Source organism: Gymnoscopelus microlampas (assembly GCF_963454915.1).
Source record: "Gymnoscopelus microlampas genome assembly, chromosome: 11".
In the NCBI taxonomy this organism is placed as follows: Eukaryota; Metazoa; Chordata; class Actinopteri; order Myctophiformes; family Myctophidae; genus Gymnoscopelus; species Gymnoscopelus microlampas.
In genome coordinates, this window is record NC_139948.1 from 5,942,044 (window position 1) to 5,969,543 (window position 27,500).

General features: G+C 46.3%; 1 protein-coding gene across 1 annotated transcript in view; it reads right to left on the bottom strand.

Annotated features, from left to right (window-relative positions):
- Positions 1-27,500, bottom strand: part of LOC311055880 (RNA binding protein fox-1 homolog 3-like) — a gene marked incomplete at its 3' end in the record, with an annotated part of 143,324 nt that overhangs the window by 55,664 nt on the left and 60,160 nt on the right. The gene's annotated exons all lie outside the window — the stretch shown is intronic.

Below are 27,500 nucleotides of genomic sequence, written 5' to 3' on the forward strand. Positions count from 1 at the left end.
TATTTTTCTGTCCTCAAAAAGACTAGAGGCGTCATTTCATGAAAAACATATAAAACCAGAGGGCAAAAAAGTGACCCTTAACCCCATTTCAAATGACCAAAGTATTGCAGATTGACATGTGTTGTGAGCTTGTAGATCTGCTATTTTTGTATGACCTGCTCAAAATAAGGAAGTCAATTTTGCGAGCAACACTGAGAGGTGGAGGAAATACGAATGAAAGACCAGAATTTAGAGGTTAAAATGCCAAAGCTAAGGCGGTGGCAATCGCCATCCCCTGGAAACCCCAAAAGACGCCGCTGACGAGTCAAACCAGAGGTGATGTCGGCGTGCTCCATTAAAAACGCACTCCAAATTGAAAAGACCTCCTCACTCACCGAAGATTGTTATCGATCACCGAGATAAATACCATCTGTCTCGAAAAACTGAAACCTCAATAAAGTGAACGCATGATCGGGGGGAATCTTCCCCGCATGTAAATCAATCCCGCACGCTCACGCTAAAGGTCCTCAGACTATAAATGAGACTTTTTGATATTCAACAGGCGTGGGAAAATGCCAACGTTAATGTTCATTTGTCGGAGAACAGAGGTGATTGTCATGTTAATTTTGATCTTGTTTTCTTTTGTGTGTGCCGGTTATGATAAGGGGGGGGGCATGCAGGGAAAGTCAGCGTGAAATTCCGTGGACCACTGTGACAAGCGACAAGCACATGTACATGAATGAGTGTCACTGTCACTATTGTGACCCTAGTGCCACGAGGCCTCTGCAACCCACCCAACTGCTGAGGGAGAGAGAGAGAGAGAGAGAGAGAGAGAGAGAGAGAGAGAGAGAGAGAGAGAGAGAGAGAGAGAGAGAGAGAGAGAGAGAGAGAGAGAGAGAGAGAGAGAGAGAGAGAGAGAGAGAGGCCATGAGACAGACAGACAGACAGACAGACAGACAGACAGACAGACGTCGCAACGACAGACAGATGAAGACACAGAGACAGACAGATGAAGACAGAGACATACAGTAGATAGCAAGAGGGGGATGAGAGGAAGGGGGGAGAGGAAGGGAATGTAATTGAATTAGGAGGGGGGTCAGAAAGGGGAAGAAATGGAGACAGTGACACGCACGCACGCACGCACGCACGCACGCACGCACGCACACACACACACACACACACACACACACACACACACACACACACACACACACACACACACACTCAGTGACACAGTGAGCAAAATGGAATGCTATTTAGCTCTAAACAGAGAATACACAGTGGCAGAATACCTGAAAACCTTTACTGATCCAAATACAAGGAAAATGTACACACTCAGTGAACACAGTCTTACGATCGAGAAAGAGTGAGTGAGTTAAGTTGGGGAACATAGAAGAATAGCTTATCTTGGCAGTGTTGGCGCATGCTATCTAAGAACAAAAACCCAAACGCACTGACAACCTCCCTCTCCCTCACGGGGATGCACACACATGTACAGTACATGTCTATAGTACTAAACGGAGACCATCATCCTATATACTCTCCAAGAGGGGACCACAAAACTCAGTGCTGCAGAAAATGTTGTTCTTGTGAACGTGTTTTCATTGTTCAAAATAATATTAAACTACCTTTTTTAATGTTTCTTTATTTCCATTACAAAGTGGGGCCAGGCACAGACCTATCTTTGTGCCTGGCCCCGCACTTTCAAATGATGTTCCAGACAGACAAAGTCATTCACACACGTCTGCGATGATCCCATTGTTAATCATTTCTTAACAGATCGTATATCTGCCATATTATCTTTCTTCGAAAATGCTCTATTCTCTCAAAACATTCACAGCAATAAAGTTGTGCTTGAAAAAGCAAGGTCTTACGCACACCTGATTAGCTCAGAGACGAGTGCGTAGGCAGGGATAAGACGTCTAGAATACAATAATAAAGTTGTGCTGAAATCAACTGAAACTTTAGTCTGGCTATACAGGCAGGCATACCGGTGAATTGTGTGGTGTCTGTGTGTGTGTGCACATGTCCATGCCTGTGCATGTGGGGGTTGAGGTTTTACATCCACTGTCAAATCCTGTGTTGAGTTTTACATCAAATTGACAAATAAAAACGTTTAGTTACATTTGAGACCAAACGGACCCGTACAGATGGAGCCAAATTGGACCCTGGACCTGGTCCGTTTGGTTTAATCTGTACACAGTGGTGGAAAAAGTACTCCCATATTTGACTTAAGTAAAAGTATCAATACTGCATTTTAGAAATACTCTGTTACAAGTAAAAGTCTGGAATTAAAAATGTACTTGAGTAAAAGTACAAAAGTATTGGTATCAAAATGTACTTAAAGTACCAAAAGTAAAAGTACCAAAATGTTTGAAAATAGCAGGTCTACAAGTTCAAAACGCGTTGCGATGCGACGCGTTGTGAGCTTGTAGATCGTCTATTTTCAAATAGCCTAAGTATAAAATAGGGCTACAGTGGTCAATGTATGTTTTACAATATAATAATTATTGATTATTGCAAAGTAACTAGTAACTAAAGTTTTCAAATATTGTAGTCGAGTAGAAGTACAATATTTGCCCCTGAGATGTTGTGGGGGTAAGTAAAAAATACAGAAAATTGAACATACTCCAGTAAAGTAAAAATACCACATCATCGTACTTAAGTACAGTACTTGAGTACACATACTTAGTTACTTCACACCACTGTCTGCACACAATCGGAGTTAAATTAACACCCAATGTTTTACAGCGTGGGCGGAGCTCCTTTGAAGTGAAAATGGCGGAGTGCACACCCCCCCACCCCCCCATGCCACTATAAAGCCCAGAGTTTCATCTAATCAGGGGGCTAATTCCAGTTATGGAGATTGGAGAGATAACTCTTTGATTCATCACGAGTCCATCTACCCCGATCGGTTAATCACTGTCGTGCTCGAGATCTGTCTCTCTTTTTTCTAAGTCATCCTTTTGTTTCCACACTCCCTCTGGCGCTCACAGGAGAGAGAGAGAGAGAGAGAGAGAGAGAGAGAGAGAGAGAGAGAGAGAGAGAGAGAGAGAGAGAGAGAGAGAGAGAGAGAGAGAGAGAGAGAGAGAGAGAGAGAGAAGATATTAACAATATTAATGACCCGTGATCCTCGTCTCCTTAATGAGAAGGGTTATTAACTGCGATTATCCGTGATGAGACGGTGGTAATTCTGGGTAAAGCTTGGGAAAACTTGTACAATCTCTTGTCTGCTGATTCGCTCCTCTGATGTTTAAGACAGGAGAGGGAGAGCAAGAGAGAGAGAGAGAGAGAGAGAGAGAGAGAGAGAGAGAGAGAGAGAGAGAGAGAGAGAGAGAGAGAGAGAGGTGAACCAACGCATGCTGACGCAGGGAGGGGGCGTAGAGTTAAAAAGAAAATCCTTTATTGAATTACTAAAGGGTACAACAATTCAGCGAAAGTAGTACACCTACGAACACAGTTGAGCAAAATAACGTGAAAAACCAGAGAGTGACAAAATACTAAACATTCAAACCAGAGATTTTCTGTGATGGTGTTATTGTGTATTCTGTCCCCCCACCATACACAAAACCACTCCGTGGCCTTGTGGTCAGAGTGTCCGCCCTGAGATTGTGCGGTCGGGGTTCAATAGGCTCTATTCACAGCAGCCATATTATGAAGACATTCACAGGTGTTACCAATGATACTAATGAAGGCTCTGTTCCATTATGGTCAAACAGAGTCAGGGTGCTGATATTGTGCATGTTGGCTCACTGGAAACACCAGTGGGTCTACAGTTGGGGTCCAGGGACCCTCATGGGCTTCCAAATGGCCCCTTACAGGTGTGTAACTCTCAGAGTTATGGGGGTCGTGGAAACCACTGTGCTGCACTAAATGGAACAGAGCCTTCATTAGTATCATTGGTAACACTTGTGAATGTCTTCATAATATGGCTGCTGTGAATAGAGCCTATTCCCTGGCCCGGGTACTACCAAAGACTATAAGGGCCTCATTGACCAATGCCTCCCTGATTTGCACACAGCACTCCGAGAGAAAGACCAGCCTAGAGCAGTGGGTTTTCAACCCTTCTCATGTCAAGGACCTCCAAATTGACACTTATTAGCCTGCGGACCCCCATTTGAAAAGATATACCAGGGACCCCATAAGAGAAGGTTTTTTACGTCTCTCTAGCAGTGATTCTCAAACATTATAATTTCAAGGACCCCCCCAGTTTGACATGCATTAGGCTACGGACCCCCATTTAATGGCATTTCTATCTCTGGGACCCCAATTTATAATTGTAAAATCAATGTTAGTTTAACTCTGAGGGTGTACAAATGGAACCAAATGGACCCTATCGGGCCCATTTGGTTCCATTTGTACACTCTCTGAGTTACATACACGGAACACATAAGACCCTTATGACAACGGTCCATTTGGTTCCTACGGTCCATTTGGTTCCTAAGTATTTATCATTTAACTGGGGACCCCCTGGAACCCCCTCAAGGACCACTGGTTGAGAACCACTGGCCTAGAGGAACCTGAGCATGAACTCAGATGCTCACAGCAGGAGGGGAAAGAAGGGAAGTAGGAAGGAGGAGTCGTTGGCAAGCTTCATCTTGAGGAAAGCCGTCTCCATGGTCCCCATAATGCAACGTTTTCACATGGTTAGATCTCACGTATACGTTTCCTTTTTGTCTTATCCCCTGCCCACCCACCCACCCACTGTGAACGCTTACACTACCATCTCAGCAGGTGATAGTTAGAAAAAAAGAAAAGAAAGCGATAGAGGGGCTTCCAAAACCCGGAGGGTGATTTTCATCCCCTTTATTTTCTCTTTTAGTCAGGCTGACGACACACACGTGCGCGCGCACACACACACGCACGCACGCACGCACGCACGCAGCACGCACGCACGCACGCACGCACGCACGCACGCACGCACGCACGCACGCACGCACGCACGCACGCACGCACGCACGCACACACACACACACACACACACACACACACACACACACACACACACACACACACACACACACACACACACACTGCACAGCACAGTCACCCATCTGCCAGTTGACATTGCTGAATGACTATTTAAACGCCTACACTCCCTCTGCCAAGATCCCTGATACAGCATTCCTTCATCTGCTGCTGCCTTCCAATTATGGGAAAGTTGGAGAGAGAGAGAGACAGAGAACCCCCACCCACCGAGCGCGCGCGCACGCACACACACACACACGCGCACATACACACACACACACGCACACGCGCACACACGCACACACACACACACACACACACACACACACACACACACACACACACACACACACACACACACACACACACACACACACACACACACACACACACACACACACACACACTCGCACGCACACACACGCACACACACACACACACACAATAGTGTCAACATCAATACGGACCTCTATAGTTTAGATCTTAACATCGTTGGATAAGTCGGGATCACTTAATGTTAATCTGTCAATGTTAACATTAAAGGATCTCCAGTCCGAGCTGAATGGATCACTTTTCTCTGGGATCATTCGCTGAATGGATCGCTTTTCTTTGGGATCGGTTGGATCCACGGAAGCAAAATAATGAATATCATGCAGTCCTGGGTATGGGAAGGTAAAGTCAACGTTTACATCCAGGATAAAAAAAGAAAAAGAGTTACTACAGGGGGGCCACCAAATCTTTGTGTGAGAGGAACCACTTGAACCCTAGCACCCCATCTCTGAGGGGAACTTTTGCCGAAAATAGCCCACATCTAAAGCTCACAACGCCTCATGCGTAAGCTCAAGTAACTCAAGTAAATACTAAGTATTCAAAAGTACATTTTCAGAAATTGGCATATATATATATTTGAAATAGGGCTTAAGTAGTAAATAACAAATACATATATTTTTATATTATATATACGTTTTGGTCCCGAGAGTCTCTTACTAAAAATGCAGTGGAGTCAAAACTGTAGTGGAGTGAAAGTCATCAGCTTACAAAACAAAACAAAACAAATTCTCCAGAAATGTACTCAAGTAAATGTACTTTAGCTATATACAGTCCGCCACTGGCCCTTTGGCATGCTTTTCTGTTTGTTTTGGTATTTTTCCGTCAGACTGAAGCGGGGTTGAATCCAGAATGACTCAACAACATGACAATACACTTTCTCTCTCTCTCTCCTCTCTCTCTCTCTCTCTCTCTCTCTCTCTCTCTCTCTCTCTCGCTCTCTCTGTGGTGAATCATTGATGCACTCTAAGACTGTTTCATTGTAAGACAGGGTCAGCCAGCAGACAGATAACAGCGCTGCATTATGTATGTCTGTCCCCCCCTCCCCCCACCAACCCCCCTCCTAGACAGTGGGAGAGAGAGGAGACCGCCGAGGAGGAGGGGTGTGTGAGGAGGGATGACGAGTTTTTTTTGTCTCTCCCCGGGGACAAAACTAGAGCGCGAGAGAGAGAGAGAGAGAGAGAGAGGAGAGAGAGAGAGAGAGAGAGAGAGAGAGAGAGAGAGAGAGAGAGACGTAAGGGTAGTGGAGTGTACCTGTGTGTGTGTGTGTGTGTGTGTGTGTGTGTGTGTGTGTGTGTGTGCGCGCGCGCGCGCGCGTGTGTGTGCACGCGCGCGTGAGCGAGCGAGTGTGTGCGTGGACACTCTAGACATTTTACCTCTTTAGTTTCGCTAACTCCTCGGGCGACCGCTGCCAACATCGTGCGTGTTCTGTTTTAAATGGGAGACCTGACGGGTTTCCATTCTCGCTCCTCTGTGCACATTCACTATACAATAAAAAAAAAAACTCTCCCATCTCTGAGAGCGTACAAATTAACCACTTACACCCTCTGGTCTTTGAGACTCCTTTTACAACTTTTTTCCCTACTGAATCTGTTCGCCAAAGATCTATCTACAAGTTCACATAGGTATTATGTTCTCCTCCCGGAATATGGACGTTGGGGTTAAACCAAATGGACTCTTTCGTGTTCTCTTTATTTCATTACTTTGGTATTTTCTCTGTTATCATCATGTGGGTGTATTGTATCGCTGCACAGTCTTGCGGAACATGCCAAACCACATTTGTTTTTGCTGCTCTACCTTCACGGCAGAGACTAGACACATTGTTGAGAGAATCACCATCCCCCTTCTGGTAACAATCTGATCGACAAACTTTTTTAAATGTATTTAAAAATATATATATTTAAAAGTAAAACATAAAATAAATTCCGTCTCACCTCGCCAAAAATAGCTGATCTACAAGCTCACAACGCAACGCGGTGTGAGCTTGTAGATCGTCTATTTTTGGCCCGAAATTCAACGTACGTTCAATGTAGATTCACCGTACACTTCAACGTACGTTCTTGCAACAAAAAAGAAGCTTTCCGCTGAAACTCGAGTCACCCACGCCTGGCCGCCACTCATCCTATCATCTGTAAATTGTGGCGCGTCGCAGAAAAACCCCGCCCCCCCACCCTAACCCCCCCCCCCCGCTGCTGTTTCAAGCTAATAATCCCATTCTGAGATTCCAGTACACCTTTCAAAGGGGACAAATTGGATTGTTTGCATTGGTGACCTGTGGAGCCGGGGCTGGGGGTATAGTGTTTGCAGAGGGAGCAAACAGCCCCGCGGCCCTTTATTAGATTCAATCAGTCTTTCATAAACAAAACCTTACTTTTCTGAAAAGAGAGAGAGAAAGAAACGAGAGAGAGAGAGAGAGAGAGAGAGAGAGAAGAGAGAGAAATCTACTTAGTGTGGGCGAGCGGGCACTTCCTGGATACACTTGATTTATTCCCTCCAATTAAGGGTTGGCACCTGGTTTACACTCTGTCAGCCACGCAATCCACAGGAATTGATGTCAGAGCTGTGTGCGCGCGTGCATGTGCGTGTGTGTGCGTGTGTGCGCGTGTGCCCGCGTGTGCCCGCGTGTGTGTGTGTGTGTGTGTGTGTGTGTGTGTGTGTGTGTGCACACATGTGTGGGCTGTGGTGGGGGATTTAGAGCATGTCTTACTACTCCACAATTTCACTGTGATCAATTTATCAATGGGCCCACCACTCTCACTCTCTCTCTCTCTCTCTCTCTCTCTCTCTCTCTCTCTCTCTCTCTCGGACATGGGAAGCACCTTCACAGGTTGGTTGTCACAGAGAGATATCTTAGCTGTCTGGCAGGAACCTTGTAACTGCATGTGTCTCACAAAAGTCATGAAAATATCAGATCTACAAGCTCAGAGATTGGCTGTTTAGTTTCACAATTTCATTTATAAAACATGCAGGCCTACAGTAGTAATAGAAAAAGGAGCATGATCTCCGCCCGACAGTTACGATATGCAACAATAAGCAGGCTTACACGAGCAACATGAGCATTCACACATACTTATACAATCGGTGTGTAGGCTATACAGTACACACACACACACACACACACACACACACACACACACACACACACACACACACACACACACACACACACACACACACACACACACACACACACCCGCGCGCGCGCGCGCACACACACAGACACACACGCACACACACGCACACAAACACTCAAGTGCAAGGAGACATGCATAAATAAACATATGGGAAACACACCCACACACTAAAACGAATATGGAAAACACACACACACACACACACACACACACACACACACACACACACACACACACACACACACACACACACACACACACACACACACACACACACACACACACACACACACACACACACACACACACACACACACACACACACACACACACACACATCGAACCTCGAACGCATATTACTCTGATGTGTCTGCATCTCCATATGTGCACTTATATATACGTGCAGACACGGGCGTGCATGCGCGGGCACACACACACACACACACACGTGAACGCGCACTCCTACAAACGCTTGGATCGCCGCCAGAATACCAATGCGCCGCGCCGAATACAAATGGCGTCGTCGCACGCCCCCACGCGCGCAAAACCGGCTCAGATACGAATCCAGGAAATGCATCACGACCCGGTGACAGCACTGCGAGGGATGCACCCCCCTCACCCCCCCCCACCCCCACGGAATACCAAACCCTGCCACGAAAAAAATGGAGAGAGAGAGAGAGAGAGAGAGAGAGAGAGAGAGAGAGAGCGAGAGAGAATCATGGTATATAAATAAGAAAGCAAGAGAAGTGTGGAGGGATAGGGGAAGGGAGAGAGAGAGCTGTGTGTGAGTGTGTGTGTGTGTGTGTGTGTGTGTGTGTGTGTGTGTGTGTGTGTGTGTGTGTGTGTGTGTGTGTGTGTGTGTGTGTGTGTATGTGTGTGTGTGCGTGTGTGTGTCTCTGCGGGCGTGCACGTGCGGGTGAGGCCCAGGGAGACACAACACAGTAAATTAAAATACAATTTCCTTGGGTGACATGCCCATTCTGTTGGAGGCCTGACTCTAATTATTCTAAGCACTTTGAAGGATGGATTTCCAGCGCATTAATCCACACATCCCGCCCGCCCCCGTACCACAGTCAATGCACATTTAACTACCCAACTACGCCCTGGAACTCTCTCCCTAAAAGCTCGCCATGCACGCCGCACACGCACGCTCACTTCGCACAGTGGCGGAGCGAGGTGCACGTTTGACTTACCACCCCTTCTCTCCCTCTCTCTCTCTCTCTCTCTCTCTGTTCCGGTTCTCCTCAGTGGCTGGAGCAATTGATCTGAAATTGCACACAGCCATTCACCTTAATCATATGCACGGAAATGCGAAGCCCGTTTTTCGATTTCCCCAACTGCCAGCTGTTTATTCGCGTTTTTATGTAAAAAGAATGTCGCCATGGTTATGGCTGCCCAGCTGTGGGATGGGATGGCCCCGCGAGCTATGGGATGAAGGGCTCCCGGGTTGCCAGATAATATGCGCATATCCCCCCACGGATGCGTCGACCGGGTATGGACTACTAATTATAATTTAACATTTAACACATTAACATTTGTAAAAAAGAAAAATTATACAAATTTGGTAAAATAAACTAGGACTCAACTCTCTCTCATAGTCATAGTCATAGTCTCAAATCTCATAGTGTAAGTTTCCCTTTTCATTTACATGTACACCAGCCAAACCCGCCACACACACACACGCACCCACCCACACACACACACACACACGCACACACACACGCACCCACGCACCCACACACACACACACACACACACACACACACACACACACACACACACACACACACGCACGCCATCAACGAGATCCAAATACAAATACCATCACGTCAGATAGGTATTTGAAGCCTCAGCGCTCAAAACAACCGTCTGTGATGAATTCTCATTAGAGAAATGCATGTGGGAACGCTCTCTTGTTGTTCCTCTGGGCGGCGGCAGGGGGGGGGGGGCGGCGAGGGGGGAGGGGGGTCCTACTCCTATTGCTCATTTGAAGCGAGGGGCGTGGATCGATCAATCACCACGAGACCATCAATCAATCAATGGGCCTATCGATATCCCCTGGATGGGACTCCTCCCCTGCCAGGGGGGGGGGGGGGCATCTTCACTAAGAATATGTCAGGCAAATGGGCTTTTAACATAATAGCTCTGTACGCGCCAGCTGAGTGCAAGATGGATGCCACCATACTGTACGTATATACACTGTACAGTGTACAATACATGTTGACATCAAACAAAATGCTGATACGGAGCAGCGGTGGAAGACAGATTTATTTTTTTACCGAAGTAAAAGTAGCAATAGCACAAGATTAAGAATACTCTGTTGCGAGTGAAAGTATTGTGTTCAAAAATTCACTCGAGTAAAAGTATTGGCATCAAAATGCAGGAGGAAAAAAACACTACAGATCTACAAGCTACAGTCTGGCTATTTTAGAATAGCCAAACATAAAATAGGGCTTAAGTGGTTAATGTGTGTTCTGTGATAATAATCAAAATCTGCAAACTAGCCTAACTAGTAACTACAGCTGCAAAAATCGCTAGAGCTATACCGCAAACATAATGCAGAATTATTTTCTATATCGACACTGCAGTTTGTTAAAAACAAAAAGTATAAAGTGTTTTAAGAAAATGTACCACCGACTGTATGGAAGCAAGAAGATGGCTTTTCTTTTCCTGTTCGTGGTGAACTGGGGCAGCCATAGCCTGCAGGAGCATGAGATATACCTACAACTTGCTGGTTGCCAGTTCAATTCCCTTGGGGAATTCTGGGAACCAGAAGGTGAATTACCTCTGCCCCCCCCCCTGTCTTAATACCTACCATCCAACTGCCCTAGAGCAAGGCATGTGATCCCCCCCCCCCCCCCCCCCCCCCTGAAACCCCCCGCTGAGCTTGGTCCTTGTCCAAGAACGAGAGAATTGAGGTTGCACAGAGCACCTCCGTGGCCATTACAGCGTGTGCGTGTGCGTGTGTGTGTGTGTATAGCGGGGTGTTGCTGAATGAACGTGCGCACTCAGCAAACGCGGCTCGAGTAAAAAAAGAAAGAAAAGGGGATGAATGAGTAAACAAGCAACTGAACACACATGAATAAATGAAACCGCCAACATGTTTATTCAGGGACGGGGTGGCTCGGAGATCAGTACCGACGACGCCGTTTGCAGTTGAGAAGTTTGTTCCTACAACTACCATATACATATATTTTTTTCAAATACAATATTTAATTTAACTGATTGGCTTTCAGGGGGGAAAAAAAACTAAAACCTACAGTGGGTGAAAAGGGGGATAAGCCTGGGTCTGTGGGACATGCATTTCCCCACCCAACATAAATGTCGGCTGGAAGTTTTTGAATGAATGCGGGAGATGAAATTCTCACCTAGGAATGCATATATCAGCCTTTACAATGCCTGGATATATACTCTCTTGCCTCTGCTCCTTCCACTTGTAAATGTTCTGTTTGTTCAAAAAATGGGGAGAGAGAGAGAGAGAGAGAGAGAGAGAGAGAGAGAGAGAGAGAGAGAGAGAGAGAGAGAGAGAGAGAGAAACAAACAATTCCCTAATCTAAGGCGTGAAACTGCTACGAAAACTCTAGCTCCCTGGTGGCTCCATAAATTAATCATAAATAATTGTTCACACAATAACTGCAGTTAAGATGTTTTTTTTTTTTTACCTATATAGACACAAGGGACCCTCTGTGATAATATTAACACCTACAGAACCAAAGAAACCAAACAAAGAAACACAGCAGAAAAAGAAGGCCCCGTTCAAAGATGGACCCGTGCATTAGGGTGTGAACTCTGTCGCTGAAGTCAGACGTTTCATTTTGCATGTCAAGAGGAAAACTCTCGTTCCTTCTCTTCTGCAGGTATTCAAATGGGTCGCACAATAAAACCCTCAGTGTTAGTTTAACTCTAGAGTGTGCTGGATAAGTGAACACTGCGTTTTTTTGTACTGTGCATGTTCAACATGATAATAAGGATCATTGATGAACAACAGTTTTCATCAACAACAAATAAACGAAGCAACAAAAACTAGGCTGAAATATGAATGTCATTGTCACGGTTTAAATGTCAGAGATTAGACGGTAATGTCAAAGACCATAGCATGTTCTGTTTGTCAATGGCATAACATCATTAAAATGACCTTCATCCATCTTTTTTTTTAGACGTGCGTCTTTATTTCCCTATCATCCACCTATGACACACAAGGACATCTTTTGTCATATTTTCCGCAGACAAAAATCACAATGTAGGTCGGAGCACAATTAAACCAGAGATGCGCAAAAGAAGGTGCGTGCGTTTACAAATCTGTTTGTGTGGAGCAAACGCACACCAGTGTGTGTTAGTGAGTGTGTGTGTGTGTGTGTGTGTGTGTGTGTGCGCACGCGTGCGTACGTGTGAGAGGGCAAGCGCATCTCCTCTCGACGCGGCTCCGAGCGCATTGTACGGCGACACAATGGAAACCGATTGCCACCGCTGCTCCGAGTCAACGCGCTGGCATTGTTGTCGGGGGGGGGGGGGGGGTGAAGGTCTGAGCAGGTCAGCCCTGCGTGGACACTGTGCCCCGCCCGATAGGAAGGAAGGAAGGGAGGAGGGCGCCAGGCGTGGTCATTACCGCCCGCTAACAGGACCACAGCGGACCTAGCACTGCACTGTGACACTCTGCTGTGTGTGTGTGTGTGTGTGTGTGTGTGTGTGTGTGTGTGTGTGTGTGTGTGTGTGTGTGTGTGTGTGTGTGTGTGTGTGTGTGTGTGTGTGTGTGCGTGTGTGTGTGTGTAGACCGTCAGCCCTCTCTCCTCTCCTTTACAGAGGAAAGGAAGGAAAAAGATGTGCGGCGATGTGATCTTATACACTTGCACACCACAGATGGTTAATAGGACCGACTCTCTCTGTCTGCACGGCGCGCAATTCATCACGTCAAATGGTAATATCTTTAAAGGTCAGGGCGAGTCATAAAGAAAAAAAGGGGGAAAAAATAAGAGCCGTGGCTAAACTTTCCGGGCGGATTCCGCGGGGGGTCTAATCACCAATCACCAAATTTTGAAGTGTCTCTTGCGATTGGCTCTTGATGGCTTCCTTTCAGGGTGATTGATCACCTCGGAGGGGATTACACGTTCCCCCCCAGTTTTGCAGCGGACACCTTCAGAATCCCATTTAGAATACCAGTGGCCTGCCGATATTCGCACAAACCCTGATTTATACTCAAGTTTGCGAGCCAGTGTCCGGTGCCCGGAAATAGCAGATCTATAAGCTTGTAGCTTGTTGTGAGCTTGTAGATCGGCTATTTCCCGGTGCAGTGCGTGATACCGGTGTGGAACCAAGTATATTGGGCCATACTGTTGGGATCACAAAAATGCAAAAATAAAATAAAATACTACACGAAGGAAACGCGGAAACAATCTGTCCAGAGCAGTGGTGGGAAAAGTAGCCTACTCAAATTCTTTACTTAAGTAAAAGTACCAATACTTCAATATAGAAATACTCTGTTTCAAGTAAAAGTCCAGAATTCTAAATTTACTTGAGTAGAAGAACAAAAGTATTGGCATCAAAATGTACTTAAAGTACCAAAAGTAAAAGTACTAAAATGTTTGAAAATAGCAGATCTACAAGCTTGTAGATCGGCTATTTTCAAATAGCCTATATTATAAAATGGGGCTTCAGTGGTTAATGTATGTTTTATGATCTCATAATTTATATCTGAAAAGTAACTAAAGTTTTCAAATAATTGTAGTGGAGTAAAAGTACAATATTTGCCTCTGAGATGTAGTGGAGTAGAAGCGAAGGTATTGGAAATTTGAAATACTCAAGTAAAGTACAAATACCTCAATATTGTACTTAAGTACAGTACTTAACTAAATGTACTTAGTTACTTTACACCAATGGTCCAGAGTCAAGCAAAGACAAAAACTGAGAATAAATAAATAAATAGAGCCAGAGATGGCTAAGACGGGAGCAAAGAAGGGTGAAATAAAACCAGTGGGAGAGGAGCTAAAGACCGCTGCCTGTCTGACAAGTGTCACACTAGCACTTCGATCCGGCCTTCCTCCCGCGCTAATGACTGTCAACACGACAAGCAGGGCCGTGTGAAGGGGGAGAAAATTACTCGCTGAAAAGCAATTGACTGACCTCCATCATTTCTCAGGGAGCCAGTGACCTGTGAATATTTCATTATGGGGAAGAGTCGTGCTGCCCATACAAATGGAGGGGCCGGCGAGCCGCCGGTGGGGCCCCCCGCGCACAAAACGAAGAGACCAATAGGGGCACGCTTTATGCCTTGTCCGCCTGCCCGCCTTTCCCCTCCTCGCCTTTACAATGCATATTCTAATACGGAAGACGGGGGCATTACAATTACGGAGAGGAAATGTGAGGCCACACGCACAGTTCAGAGGAATGCATTATTATTACATTTCTTTTCAATAAGTGCACGGCTAAAATGATAATTTGACTCAGGAAAGTGTAAGAATGGGACGCATTACGGGTCCGCTTTGACACTTTCGGGGTGAGAGAGCAGCGGGCTTAGAGAGCCACGTCGTTTTCCTACGTTGCTGGTTCTCAATGTCGGGTCTGTAACTCGGAGAGTTTACGAATGGAAACAAATGGACCGTATTTGTATACTCTCAGAGCTAAATCAACTCCGAGAATTGTCGTAGATTGGGTTCCCCAAAGGGGGAAAAACATATGGTTCCATTTGTACACACGGACCCATAAGGGTCCAGTTGGACGTTGAGAAACAGTGGACCAAGGCCGACAAAAGACATCGAAGGAAAAAAAGACAGAAATAGGAGGAAGAAAAAAAAAAAAAAAAAAAAGAAGTACGGAGAGACAGACAGAGACAGAAAGAGAAAATGAGGTTGGTAGCCACAGGTCAAAGCGAGCCCATTCTTTTACCCTCTGTGCGACATTCGTCTTACAATGAGAAACATCGGAGGCCCCAGGAATCGAGAGGGGCCGCGAGAGAAAGAGAAGACGAGGAAAGATGAAAGAAAATCAATCCCCCGGCAAGCTTGATTGATCGGCGGAGTTTTGGACAATTTCATCAGGAGACTCCGCTAACCAGAGATGACACGGCCCATATTGGAGGCTGAACACATTGTGGAGATTGATACGCGCATTAGAGGCATCAGGTCGGATAAACGCGGGGGGCTTCTGGCAGTAAATACAGCGGGGCCCCCGCGTGCCCCCGTCCTCAATGACGACTTAATGCCAGAGAAATCCCCGTGGCCCACACTTTTACTTTTCAAACTTTGACTTGGACGGGATAATTGAGTCAATTAGGAGCTACCTTAATCCGCTCCTGGGGATCTTCAAAAGGAAAAATAACCGTCACGGTTTGGGTTCGGGTCTTAAGGATATAAATAAAAAGAGCTGGGAGATTGTGTGTGTTTATCCAACGACGGACGGGGTAAGAGCAGGAGGATTACTGTTGTGAGCTGGTTGTAGAAAGACGTTGTGTTACACACCAAGGCTCTGCGCTGCTCCATTGTTGTTGTCGAGAAAACTTTTAAATTCACGTCACCTGTTTTTCTTCCCTTCTTCTAATGAGTAACGAGGGTATTTTATAATTACTTGCGTGACAGAAAACGTACGTTCGTAGCCACGGTTGCTTTTCCAGCTCTGACAGCAGCCAGGGCTACTAATGAAGGCGGTATTACCAGAAATAAAATTATAATAAGTACATGTAGGTATTTGTTGTTTCTGCAAGTATATTTGGAGGTACAAGGAATAAATATATATACTTGTACGGTATACTTACATGAATCCATACTGTACATACAGTGTATAAACTGTATAAATATGTGTGCGTGTGCGGTGTGTGTGTGTGTGTGTGTGTGTGTGTGTGTGAGAGAGAGAGAGAGAGAGAGAGAGAGAGAGAGAGAGAGAGAGAGAGAAAGAAAGACTATATTTGGACATAAAGTTGAAAGAAAAAAAATAGCTGTAATTTATATTGTGAAGGTAATATTTGCAGTGGCGTTAATGGTGGTGCAGGAACAGCAGGGCATCTCGTATGTGTGTGTGTGCATGCGCGTGCATGCGCGTGTGTGTGTGTGTGTGTGTGTGTGTGTGTGTGTGTGCGTGCGTGTGCGTGTGCGTGTGCGCGTGCGCGTGCGCGTGCGTGTGCGTGTGTGTGTGTGTGTGTGTGTCCAGGAGTAGAGAGAGAGACTGTGCTCTGGGCTGTATATGTCAAACCAATGGAGGGAGGAAATGGACAGCGAGAACGAGGGAGTAGGCTGGGGGGGAGGGGGGGGGGGGTTGAGCAGAGGGACGGAGGGGAATACTGCTGATCGAGCAGATCGGGCGAGAAAGCATGAAATACTACATTACGGAGAGAAAAGGACAAAAGCTGCCACCAGGGCCTGATCACACAGGCCTGACAGCGAGCGAGGCACGCGGGGGTTGGGGGGGCGTGGGTGGGGGCCGGTGGGCTCGAGGAGGGCGGGCGGGGGGAGCCGGTGGAAGTAATCGAGGGTCACCCGGGCCAGATGACTGATCGGGGGACATCGGGCAAAGTGACAATTTTCCGCGGCTGGTAAATATTTCAGCAGCGCTAGGTCGTGCGGTGGAGGGCAAGCGACCTCCCTCTAAAATACAATAGACGGACACCTGTAATAAAACATCGCTCCGCACAAACACACATACACTCTCAGTCCTTCGCTCCCTCCCTGCCGCGCGCACGCACAGCCATGCCGTCTATAGCGCATGCACCTGTAGTAGCGTGCACACCACAAGCACGCACACGCACACGCACATTCACACACACACACACACACACACACACACACACACACACACACACACACACACACACACACACACACACAGTAGACACACTGCTCGGTGCATGTGGACAACCCTTTCAAAGCCTGCATTATATTTAGCCGCGTGCGGGTGTAGCGCACCAAACATTGCAGATCTATAAGCTCACAAGGCATCGCGGCACAACCTGATTTACGTTGAGCTTGTAGATCGGCTATTTACGGTCAGGTATGAAGAGTCCAAATAAATGAATTCACGTGACACAAGCCATCCTTTCACCGCAGTCTGAAAAAACAGCCTAATTTAACACACAGTGTTATATCACCTCTAGCACAAAAAAAACAAAAAAAACTCCAGCTTCTACTCCAACATATGTGACCATGACTGTAGCCGTCATTTGCAATGATCCGCATTTCACATTGCAATTAACCACTTGAACCCCAAGCAATCTCATTATGGAGGGGGGGGGGGGGGGGGTAATAGCCCCTTTTGTACTTTTACTCAAGTCAATTTTGAATTCTGGACTTTTACTTGTAACAGAGTATTTCTATAATGCATTATTGGTACTTTTACTTATGTAAAGAACGCGAGTACTTTTTCCACCACTGTGTGGGACATACATTCATACCAACCTACCTACCTACATACTGGCATGCATATACATATGCACGCACACATGCACACCTACACGCCTACAAAGACAGACAGACAGACAGACAGACAGACAGACAGACAGACAGACAGACAGACAGACAGACAGACAGACAGACAGACAGACAGACAGATAGACAGACAGACAGGCGCCGTCCTAGGCTGAACCCGTTGGTTCTATTTGGCAAAAAAAAGGCCTCCTCAAGTCCTTGCAAAAGGAGAATCCTCACAGAGAATCCTCCCAGAGCCTGGCAGCCTGTATTTCTTTTTTTTTTTTGTACCCCGGTGACAAGAGCTATAGAAGGAATAAATAAAGCAAAGAGCAGTTTGGTCACATGATTCATGAGGTCTTGGCGCGCCTCCAGAGGAGAGAGCGCTGGCGTCACCGTGACGCAGCACTGGACCTACATACATACGTACGCATGCATGTTTGTGCAGGCAGTTGAGGGGACTACTTTCTTGTCGAAATGATTCTTATATATTGTTACTGTCGGGTAGAAACCTCCTGTCTCCATATTCTAAGTTTGTGTTTTTTTTTTCCGTAAATGAACGCGCTACTTGATCATACTACTAGCGTCACAGAAAAGTATCTTCGCGTCACATTTAAAGTTTGTGGATCTGCTACTTTTGCTATTTTTGAAATTGAATCTTGAAACCTAGGAGTTTTGAACATAGAGGATTCCACCCTACAGAGACGACATCATAACGTTGATGAATTTAATTGGGATATGTCTATGATCTTCATGTTCCGATATTTGGTGTTTTATAAAAAAAAGCAATAAGCCACAAGAAGTGTGGTTTACTGTGATGTTAGCAAAAGTCTCGTTGTCGTCTCGTGGCTCATTGCTTTATTCTGCTTGTGACGCGTTCAGTAGATCAGCCATGTTCTGTAATTAAGTCTAAAATCAGGCCCTAAGATGAACCGCCTTTGACAACTCCATCCCATCCCAAATGCCACTGAGCAAGGCAGATGGTGGTGGGGCCGGGCTGTACTGAGTGCCAGTGTGATAACAGTGGCCCCCATTTTCCAGTTTTACATTACTGCATGCCTGCAGTTAAAGTTGATTAAAAAGCTCGGGGACAAGCGTGTGAACCTTTCACCCCCCCCCCCCCCCGCTCCGCCTTTCATCAGCGTCCGGGTGCAAGGAGGTGAGCGGGCCCCCCCCCCTCCCTCCCTCCCTCCCTCCCTCCCTCCCTCCGACCCCCAAGCTCCCGTGAAGGCCACATGATGGAGGCTCCTCAATAGGTGATCAGGGCGGGGCGGTGGGATGCGAGGGGGATGGGAATGGGCGTGGAGGTAAGAGGTAAGCTGGCTGTGTGTGTGTGTGTGTGTGTGTGTGTGTGTGTGTGTGTGTGTGTGTGTGTGTGTGTGTGTGTGTGTGTGTGTGTGTGTGTGTGTGTGTGTGTGTGGGGGGGGGGGTGGGGGGGTGCAATTAAGTACATGTCCGTTTCACATACATACATACATACATACATACATACATACATACATACATACATACATACATACATGACTATCAGAATATAGTGCTTTAACCTTTTAACTTTTTTTTTGTTTTAACCCAAAAATATCACTTATCCTACCTTTAAGTTACAAGTTACAAAACATCCATTAACCATTTAAGCCCTACTTTGGCTATTTGAAAATAGCTCACAACGTGTCGCATTACAACATGAGCTTGTAGATCAGCTATTTTAGAAAACAGTATGGATTTTTTTTTATACTTTGGCACTGTAAGTATCTTGCCAATACTTTTGTCCTTTGAATCAAGTCAAATTCGATTGACAAGTTGAGTATGGGCCTTTGTACTTGTAACACAGGATGTTTATATTGTGGTGTTGCTACTTTTTACTTAAGTTGAAAGTATCTCTGAGTACGTCTTCCAACATGGCATCCCGTCCGACCCCAGCCCCAACCTTCTCTCTCCCCTCACATCTGAGAGACGCCCGGCCTCAAGGGTCTCGCCATCCCCCCCCCCCCCCCCCCTTCTCACTTTGAGTGTGAGCCGCCGCGCTCATGGCGAGTCGAGTCGTCCTCGCGGCAAATTAGCGCACGTAATGAGCTGGAATCCACTTCTCGACTCCGCCATTAAAAAGGGCCCTGGGGGGGTGGCTGGCTGGGATGTGACAGAACGAAACCCGAGGCAAGTGGTAGCGTGCGTGCGTGCGCGCAACCGTTGCGCACGGGGGTAAAAGCACTAAATTGGGTTTCCTTCATCTTAGGGGGCGTGCGCCATCTGAACTCTTGACCCTCCCTTACACCACTGGTTCTCAATGTCGGGTTTCTGTAGCGTGAGGTAGCTTGTTGTACAATTACACCCCCTGGGTGTGATGTACAAGTACACCCCCTGGACATGACGCTGGTATCCAACTCTTGATGCTGAGCGCCAAGTAGAGAGGCATTTGGTCACATTTGAATAGTCTTTGGTACGATCTGGCCGGGGAATCAAACCCCAACCTCCCAATCTCAGGGCGGACACTCTATAACCACAAGGCCACTGAGCTGGTTCAATTTGTACACTCCCCAGAGTTAAATAAACACAGTGTATTGGTGGGGGGGGGGGGGTCAAATGGGAGTCAGTGGTCTAAAGTATCCGTGGTCTATAAGTGCAGGCCCCCCACTACATCTCTGGACTCATCAAACGCCACGCCCCCTCCCGCTCCCTCAGGTCGGGTGATGCCAACCCCCTGGACACCCTCTGGACAAATAAACAAACCTAGGGTTCCTTTTTAACTAGTCGATTCTAATAAAGTTGTTTTTATCTGCTCTGTAAAGCAACTTTGAGTACCTAGAAAAGCGCTATATAAATTGTATGTATTATTATTATTATTATTATTATTATTATTATTATTATTATTATTAAAAAGTTTATCAAATGATTGAGATCAGATGACTGATCTACACCTTCCGTGGAACCCCCCCCCCCCCTCCCTCCCCCCTCAAAGGTGCTCCTGGGGGGGGCCACATGCCATCGTCGTCGGTGGGCGCATTCAGCCCATTCTGAAACAACTAATAATGGCCCAACTGTGACTCCTTTGGACGGCACTCAATAGGTGCTTGGAGAGAAGAGAGAGACCTGCCTGGGATTGGCCTAAATGATGAAAACTATTGTCCTCCGAAAGAATCAATCAGTGCTTTTCAGCGTAATTCGATTCTATGCACAAAGCAGGGGCAGTGGGGGAGGGGGGGGGCAATCTGGAAATGGAAATGGCTGCTTTTTTTTCTTTTTTGCTGGGGGAGCGGGAGGAGGACAGAGAGAGAGAGAGAGAGAGAGAGAGAGAGAGAGAGAGAGAGAGAGAGAGAGAGAGAGAGAGAGAGAGAGAGAGAGAGAGAGAGAGACAGAGAGAGAGAGGCACGTGATGAATTTGCATGGCAAGAACCCCGTCTCATAAGGACAGTGGGGCTTTCAATCACCTGGCCAGTTAGCCTACAAGCCATTACGGTCTTTATGCTGAGCGCCACAATACCTGGGGCCTCGAGTGAGATTGTTCGTCTTCAGAGCGTGCTGGGGCTAAATGATGATGATGATGGCCGGTGTGGACGAAGGGGAAGGGGAGGATTGGGGGGGTTTAGTGCGTTGGCGGGTGGGCGGAGGACACTAATACTACGACACATCCAAACGGGAGATTCTCAACCTTTTTGAACCCGTTGGGGTCCATTTTGGGTCCATTTGTACACACGCGTCGAAGTTAAAGATCTGTAAGGGTGGCCCAGTGCCTGCCCACCACTGCATCCGGCTTATTCGAGTGTGTACGAACACATTTGGCCTGTGTTCGGGGGAGGGATGCAGGGAGTGTTGGGCGGGAGGAGTAGGGCGAAGTCTCTATGTCCTCCCGGTGGGGGCTCCTCACCGGCACGTGAGTCAGAGAGAGAGAGAGTGAGAATTAATTCTGCATAATGACTAAATTGAGGACTAAAAAGCGGTAGGGAAAAAAATATTCGCAGGGTCCCTTTGGTTCCTACTGTAACTATCAAACGTTTTGCTGGGGGACGCCCCGGAAGCACCTCACCTCGGGGGGTCCCCGGACCCCACATTGAGAACCAGTGTCCTACTAGACTGTCACCCAGCTGCCCCTACCGGCCCTAATGAGCAACTGTTTAATGCAGTTCTTCAAAGCACATGTAGCCACCATGAGATCAATTTAATGAATAAGTTAAGTAAATGAAATGTTATTTTGACCCATTCTTTATGGCAGAGTTAGACAATTTTGTGTTGAGACAATATAACTGACACAACTGATTTGGTTGTGCGTGGTCTCCCTATTATTCTATTGAGCCGTTTCGATCCGGTGGTTGGGTCGGACCACCACTGGTTGACAAGTGGTACTGCAAGAAGCTCAAAAGCGCAATACATCCTCCATCCAAACATTTCCAACATGTTGGAGCATCCAGAGCATTACACGGCTACACTCACAGTTGACACCGCACGGTAGTTACGCGTGGTTGCATAATATTATACATATTGCACCCTGCTGAATAGCAGGTGAAGCTATAAGGCTCGACAATGTATCTAATCGTTGCACAACTACAAATTGATGCGTTCAACCGCCTTTGATAAAAGAGAGCTCAATGGCAGCCCGGACAGACTTGTCACGGTGCAATTGTTGAGTGTTTCTCCGCGTTCCGGAAGAGTTCCAATACGCCCTCTGAAATTGTAGCTTTCTTGGTCTGAACTCTGACTGGGAGCTTTAAAGATATCAAAAAAATATTCAATTAGATCATTTTCCAAATGTTTTGAAATTGTCAAAAACTGTACAGTAAAATAACAGATCTAACTAGCCAATTGCGCGGTGAGCCTGCAGAATGGCTAGTTTCTCTATTTGTCGTACAACAGAGTATATCAATGTCGGGCAGAAAACTTGTATCTCCAAATGTAACTGTTTTCTCTACTTTTCTTCTCATCATTTTAATGCCCTACTTCATCATGTCAGTGTGTCAAGCAGAAGTATCTTGGAACATTAGCGTTCCGTTTCCTCCGAAAAAAAGTAGCGGTTTCGGACATATGAGGTTTCCACCCGGCAGCGACGATACGGGGCTTAAGTCGTCGCGGTAAATGCTTGGGGTTAAGCCGAGCAGAAGTGGAACCATGATGTGTGGGGACAAGATGATTGGCCCGTGTTGGAAAAGGAGCTAAGAGCCCCCCCCCCCCCCCCCCCGGCTCCCTCCCTCCCTCCCTCCCTCAGCAGCCCTTACCATCCACTCCCGAGTGCCAATCCGGCAGGATGTCCCTTATCTCTAGTGCTTGGAGGAAGTGCGGTCAAAGCTCCGGTCAGCATCTTTAAACCGCTGTGTTTTTGGCCCTTTTCCTGCCCACCGCAATCTCCTGCTCGGACGCCAACCTCCCCCCCCCCCCCCCCCCCCCCCCCATCCCTTCGGGACCCTGGGAGAGGGTCAGTTTCAAACCCGGCTGTGGTCAGAGAGAACTAGGCGGATGGGAATTGAACTTGGGGAATATGGTGAGTGGGTGATGTGTGTGTGTGTGGGCCAACCCCGTACCACGTGCACCGTCAATCTTTCTGCCCCCCCCCCCCCCTGCATTCTCTCTTTCGTTGCGGTCTATCGCGGCAAGGGAGGGGAAAGGCGGTGTGTGCTGAATCTTTAATGGAGGCCCCATATGGCCAGCGACCACTGGCCACAGACCACCCCCCTGAACCCCCCCTCCCAACCGGCCGCTCGCTCAAGTTTTTGTAAGGAGAGCAGATTGGTCTGCAGCATGGTATGGAAAACATCACAGCTCTCGCCATTCCGGCAGCTCATGCTGTATAATGTGGCATGAGGATATGTGTGCGGGTGTGCGTGTGTGTGTGTGTGTTTGCGTGCGTGCGTGCGTGCATTAGGGTCTGTCGACTGTGTCGGTATTGAAACAGTATATAAAAATATATTAAAAATAGCAGATCTACAAGCTCACAATGCCTATGTTTTTTTTTATTTTATATAAATAACCTAAACTTAACTTCTTGTGTACGAATCAAAGAAACAAAGTTGAGTGAAATAAAAATTGAATCATAAACAAAACTATGAGCAAAAGGCCTTTGCCCCACTTCAAAGACACTGTGACCGACGCGTGAAAAGAGAGAGCTGTTTACTATGACAACGTACAGCGTCGGAGAAGGGAGAGAACACTATAGTTTTGTGTGTGTGTGTGTGTGTGTGTGTGTGTGTGTGTGTGTGTGTGTGTGTGTGTGTGTGTGTGTGTGTGTGTGTGTGTGTGTGTGTGTGTGTGTGTGTGCGCGCGCGCGCGGGCCTTTTTTAATCTCCAGTGAAGGCAACCATGTCACCATTGTTCCCGCCTCACATTCCCTTGATCAAAGTCCCGGAGTTCAGTTTCCGAGCCCTCAAATCACATCCACACTTCAGACCGCGAGTGCAACTTTCCTCTGATGGAAATCGATACATCTTTGATTTCAGCGCGAAAATTGCCACTACTCCCTAACCTCAACCGGCAAGCCAGGCCACGGCAACATAAACTGCACACAAATGCACTGGTCTGTCTTCCAAACGGTAAAGATAAAATGTGATTTGTCATTTTGGATGGGAATCAAGCAATCGTGGTTAACGATTACCCTGCTTAACATGCCTTTTGTTCACATGAAAGCTAAGCATCCCTATTCCGGTGTGAATCGAAGATATTTAAGTGTATAGGTGAAGGGGAGCTAACAAGGTATGGATCAGGGGTCTTCAAAGTTTTCAGGCCAAGGATCCCTTAGCCGAGAGAGAGAGATAAAGCATAGACCCCCACCACATATTGTATACAATTGTGTTGCAGATAAAAAATGTTCATAGATTTCGTAGAGTGTCATAGACTTTGACAGCACTGTCATCAGTGTATGTTGGTGTATTTTCAGACATTTAACCACTTGAACCATCAATACTTTGTTTGCTCTTTTTTCCCCCTCAAACTCTTTGACAAAAATAGCCGATCTACAAGCTCACAACGCCTCGCGCTGCTTGTAGATCTGCTATGTTTGGCTATTGATCCACTCAGAATAGGGATGCTAGGGTTCAAGTGGTTAATGTAAAAAAACATGATCTTATCACACAAAGATTTGGCGACCCCCTGTAGTAACTCTGAGGACCCCCTAGGGGTCCCGGACACCTAGTTGAAGACCTCTGGTATAGAGCCCCGGGGGACCCCGGTCAACTAAATATGAATGGTTAAGACAAATGTGTTATTTATTATTATGAGTGATCAGCGGACTAAAACGGATGTAGGTTTATTATGCTCTGTAAATAGTATAGTATGTTTATTTGCATACATGATGATGAAATACGCAGGTAATTACGAAAAAAGGTATTTGAAATGTGCGGGAGAAGTATGAAACCCTATATATACGAAGAAACCCATGCAAATAAATAAATACAATCAAAGAAAAAAATTAAGAAAAAGATGAATTCAAAACAAAATGGTGGCCTTTAACCCACCAACAGCAGAAGGTCGTTCTGTTTGGATAGAGTTTTTCTCTTTCTGTATTTAGGTAAAGGTGTCATGGCCACAGCTGTGCCCCAGTATCTTCCTCCGGTGTCCCCTTTTGGTCTGTGTCTGTGTGCGCGCGTGCCCGCGTGTGTATGTATAAGTGCGTGCATAAGTGCACGTGTGTGTGTGTGTGTGTGTGTGTGTGTGTGTGTGTGTGTGTGTGTGTGTGTGTGTGTGTGTGTGTGTGTGTGTGTGTGTGTGTGTGTGTGTGTGTGTGTGTGTGTGTGTGTGTGTGTACTTGTATTACTACTTGTGAGGACCAAATGTCCACACACAAGTATAGTAGAATTTGAGAAATAGACATTGAATGCCGTCCTAAAATGTCAAGGTCCTCAAAAGTATAGTAAAACGTGTGTGCGCGCATGCATGCATGTGTGTGTGTGTGTGTGTGTGTGTGTGTGTGTGTGTGTGTGTGTGTGTGTGTGTGTGTGTGTGTGTGTGTGCGTGCGTGCGTGCATTCCTGTCACATCATTTTTCTCCAACTAACTTCTGCAATGGCCACGCCCCATAGCTACTGTATGACAGGGAATTCATTGGATAGCGCTGCCCACAAAAAAAAAACAAAAAACGACAAGACTGCAAACAGTGGAAGAGAGAAGGGGGCAGGCGGTTGTTCTGGACCCTTCTGCCCCTCAAGGCTGTGTTATCAGAAAATTGTTTCTGATAACATTTTAGGCGAGAAATAGGCCATGCAGTTTCCTCAGAATTGCTTCATTTCACATTTACAATGGCGAGTTTAAAAGTTTGGTAACAAAATTTGCGAGAAGAAACACATTTCATATCAACATTTCTACAGTAGATACAACACAGTCTCATTTACTATCATTGTTGAGTACTTTGTGCATTTTCAAAATAGATTATAACTAATTCCCACCCTATCAGTATGCATGGAGCTCGGACAGCTGACAGGAGACCGGGAGGCACTCGCTCGCTTTTGCGCTTCACTCTGGCATTGTTTTCTAGTGATGTAGAAAGTCATCAGTAGCTAAATGTTATCAGTAAACTCATTTGTTGTACTGTCTTGCTTGTCTGTTAAAGGAGTAGTTCACCCAAAAAATGACCTATTTTCTATCAATTACGCACCCCATGTTACAAGTAAGAGTCCAGCATTAAAGTAGTAAAAGTACAAAAGTAGTGGTATCAAAATGTACTTAAAGTACCAAAAGTAAAAGTAGGCTACTAAAATATTTGAAAATAGCAGATCTACAAGCTCACAACGTGTCGCGATGCGACACGTTGTGAGCTTGTAGATCGGCTATTTTCAAATAGCCTGGGTACAAAATAGGGCTAAAGTGGATAATGTATGTTTTATAATGTAATCATTTATATCTGGAAAGTAACTAGAACTAAAGTTTTCAAATAATTGTAGTGGAGTAAAAGTACAATATTTGCCTCTGAGATGTAGTGGAGTAGAAGTAAAAGTATTGGAAATTGGATATACTCAAGTAAAGTGCAAATACCTCAAAACTGTACTTAAGTACAGTACTTAAGTAAATGTACTTTCCACCACTGCAGGCTTTCAAGAACGGACTCAAGAAGTGACTCAAAAGATGACTTGCTACAGGGATGACTCAGACAGGCTATGTGATCTAATCTCCCTAGCCACTTTCTCCCGGCACCTCGAAGGAAACATCCGGCATGGCAGGCAGGTTCTTCAGAGACTTCGGTTCCGCCATCAGCTTCCTGCATCATTGAGCGGGAACGGGTGAAGATAGACCTGGGAAAAAAATCCAGGCAGTGGCAAGGTGTCCCCAAACCGTCTTCCCTTAAATAGCTCCAATGGTTCGTTGGTTTTGCCAACTTTTACCACTGATTCATCAGGGGACTGCGTTTTGCGTTGCCACTCCTCACACCCGACTCGCCTCATCTGTCTCCATTGTTTCTTGGACTCCTGATGTCACCTTCTCCGAGTTAAAGACCACACCTGCAGTATCTTCATCCAGCCAGGCCCTTCTTTAAAGTCCTCCATAACAGACCAGGCCTTCCTGGCCAACTGACGGTCACCACATTGCCCTCGACTTCATTACTAGATTCCCACCATCTCAAGGTAACAGTCATATCGTTGCTGTCCGGCAGAAACCGGCTAACTCCATTCTTCAGCTTTTGCTTTTTTCCCCCCATGAATCAGTGCTATTGAACACCCTTTACATCTGTGTGTTGATAAAAAAATATTGAACCAATGAAAAGTATTAAAAAGTGCTTCTGACAAAAGCAGCTAACT